This window comes from Garra rufa, chromosome 2 (genome assembly GCF_049309525.1).
Source record: "Garra rufa chromosome 2, GarRuf1.0, whole genome shotgun sequence".
In the NCBI taxonomy this organism is placed as follows: Eukaryota; Metazoa; Chordata; class Actinopteri; order Cypriniformes; family Cyprinidae; genus Garra; species Garra rufa.
This window is the reverse complement of record NC_133362.1, coordinates 51,514,042-51,516,541: the sequence shown is the minus strand read 5'-3', so window position 1 is coordinate 51,516,541 and position 2,500 is coordinate 51,514,042. Positions and strand designations below refer to the sequence as shown.

Sequence of the window (2,500 nt, the reverse complement as noted above, 5' to 3'; positions counted from 1 at the left end):
TCAAATTTCTTTAGCCAGCATGGAAAGAGAGCGCTCTCTCGTCCATGACGGGATCAAACAAAGATGGCTTCAGCTCTTTTGGCCCCATCAGTGACTCGTGCACTTCGAGCCTTCTTTGTTGACCCCGAAAGCCAGCCTCTGCTGCCTGCGTTGTTGGTATAGTTTAACTGGCACCGCACCCGTACGAAAAATGGAGGTGGCAGAAAGGAGCTCAGTGAACAAAAAGCCTGCCGTGACCCGGATTCGAACCGGGGTTGCTGCGGCCACAACGCAGAGTACTAACCACTATACGATCACGGCGCACCACTGGCTCACATCTGGTGGTGCCGGCCATCCGAATTGAAAAAGGATTCAAGGATTCAAGGATTCAAGGATCTTTATTGTCATTTCAACACATGTTGGTGCATATGAAGGAACGAAAATGGTTACTCTGGTCCCGTAACAAGCCACAAGAAAAATAAAAAGACACTATAAATATATATATATAAAAATATAAATGTAATAGATATATAAAAGTATGAGTATAATATAAATATACATAAAATAAAAACTATAAATAAAAAAACTGTAAAATGGACCGTGGTAGTTCTGTGCAGTAGAGGTAGTTTGCAATGTAGTTAAAGTGGCAGTGCAGTGCAAAAACAGTGCAAACATTCTGTCCATGGGGGTGGCTATTGTTCACTGTATGTAGGGGTGAGAGGGGGGCTACGAAGATCTCCTGAGTTTAATAATCTCACAGCCTCCGGGAAGAAGCTGTTCCTCAGTCTGGTGGTCCTGCTTTTGATGCTCCGTAGCCTCCTGCCTGAGGGGAGAGGGACAAACAGTGTGTGTGCAGGGTGAGTGGGGTCTTTCCTGATGCAAGTGGCCCTTTTCCTGCATCTGGAGGTGTAGATGTCCGTGGTGGTGGATAGGCTGTGTCCCACAGTCCCCTGTGCCGCTTTCACCACCCTTTGCAGAGCCTTCTTCTCTGCTGCAGAGCAGCTGCCGTGCCACACAGTGATGCAGGAGCACAGGACACTCTCCACCACACACCTGTAGAACGATGTAAGGACTGAGCTCCCCAGTCCAGCGCGCCTCAGCCTTCTGAGAAAATAGAGGCGCTGGTGTGCCTTCCTAGTCAGGCAGGAAGTGTTGGTGCTCCAGGTGAGGTCGTCAGAGATGTAGACGCCCAGGTACTTGTAGCACGAGACCACTTCCACCGCTGTCCCTCCGATGTACAGTGGAGGGGGGGGGGAGGTGTCTGCTCCTCCTGAAGTCCACGATCATCTCCTTGGTCTTCTTCACGTTGACGCAGAGGTTGTTTTCCCTGCACCAACCCTCCAGATGTCCTAACCTCCTTTTCTGTAGTCAGACTCGTCGTTGTTCACGATACGTCCAACCACAGCTGTGTCGTCCGCAAACTTCACAATCAGACAGCTCGGGTGTAATCGCCGAGCAGTCGTATGTGAGCAGGGTGAAACAGGAGGGGGCTCAGCACACAGCCCTGGGGGGAGCCGGTGCTGAGGGTGATGGAGGAGGAGGAGACATCGTGGATCCTCACGGACTGCGGCCTGTCTGTTAGGAAAGTCCTGGACCCAGTTGCATAGGGTGGAGTTCAGTCCGAGTATTGCCAGTTTCTGTGTCAGGGTCTGTGGTCTAATGGTGTTAAAGGCTGATGTGAAATTCCACGAAGAGCATGCGAAAACATAAGAGTTTCTTGTTCTCTAAGTGGGGTGAGGGCTGTGTGGACCACAGAAGAAATGGCATCCTCTGTGGATCGGTTCTTCCTATATGCATACTGGTGTGGGTCCACAGTGACGTCGATGTAGTCCTTGATGTGAGCCATGACCAGTCTCTCGAAGCACTTCATGACTATCGGGGTGAGGGCTACGGGCCGATAGTCATTCAGGCCTGTCACTGTGGACGTTTTTGGGATGGGGATAATAGTGGCGGTTTTCAGGCAGGTGGGGACAGCTGCTTGTTGGAGGGAGGTGTTGAAGATGTCCGTCAGCACCTCTGTGAGCTGGTATGCACATCCCCTCAGCACCCGCCCGGAGATGTTATCGGGACCAGCAGCTTTCCGTGGGTTGATCCTCTGGAGGGTCCTCCTCACTTCTGCTGGGGTCACGCTGAGGGGCTCTTCTCCTGGTGGGGGGGTGAGCCTGGTACTGAGAGGTGGAGAGTCTGGGTCCTCAAAGCGGGCGTAGAATCTGTTGAGAGCGTCAGGTAGAGAGGGGTCCCTGGGGCATTGTGCATCTCTGGTGTTATAGTCTGTGATGCACTTTATGCCCCTCCACATACTCCGTGGATCGCTGGATATGAAGTGTCCCTCGATCCTCTGGGCGTATGCAGCCTTGGCCCTCTCCACTCCTGCAGTCAGCTGTCTTCTAGCCGCCCTGAGTGCCAGACTGTCACCAGACCTGAACGCAGCATCCCTGGTTTTCAGCAGAGAGCGAACCTCTGCGTTCAGCCAGGGTTTCTGGTTCGGGTAGCATGTTATTGTCCTGGTGATGGTGACATC

The 2,500-nt window shown here is 52.2% G+C and overlaps 1 non-coding gene across 1 annotated transcript; it reads right to left on the bottom strand.

The window, feature by feature from the left end:
• Nucleotides 1-228: 228 nt before the first annotated feature.
• Nucleotides 229-300, bottom strand: trnah-gug (transfer RNA histidin (anticodon GUG)). Its single transcript has one exon. It is a non-coding gene; the product is annotated as a tRNA-His (tRNA).
• Nucleotides 301-2,500: the final 2,200 nt, after the last annotated feature.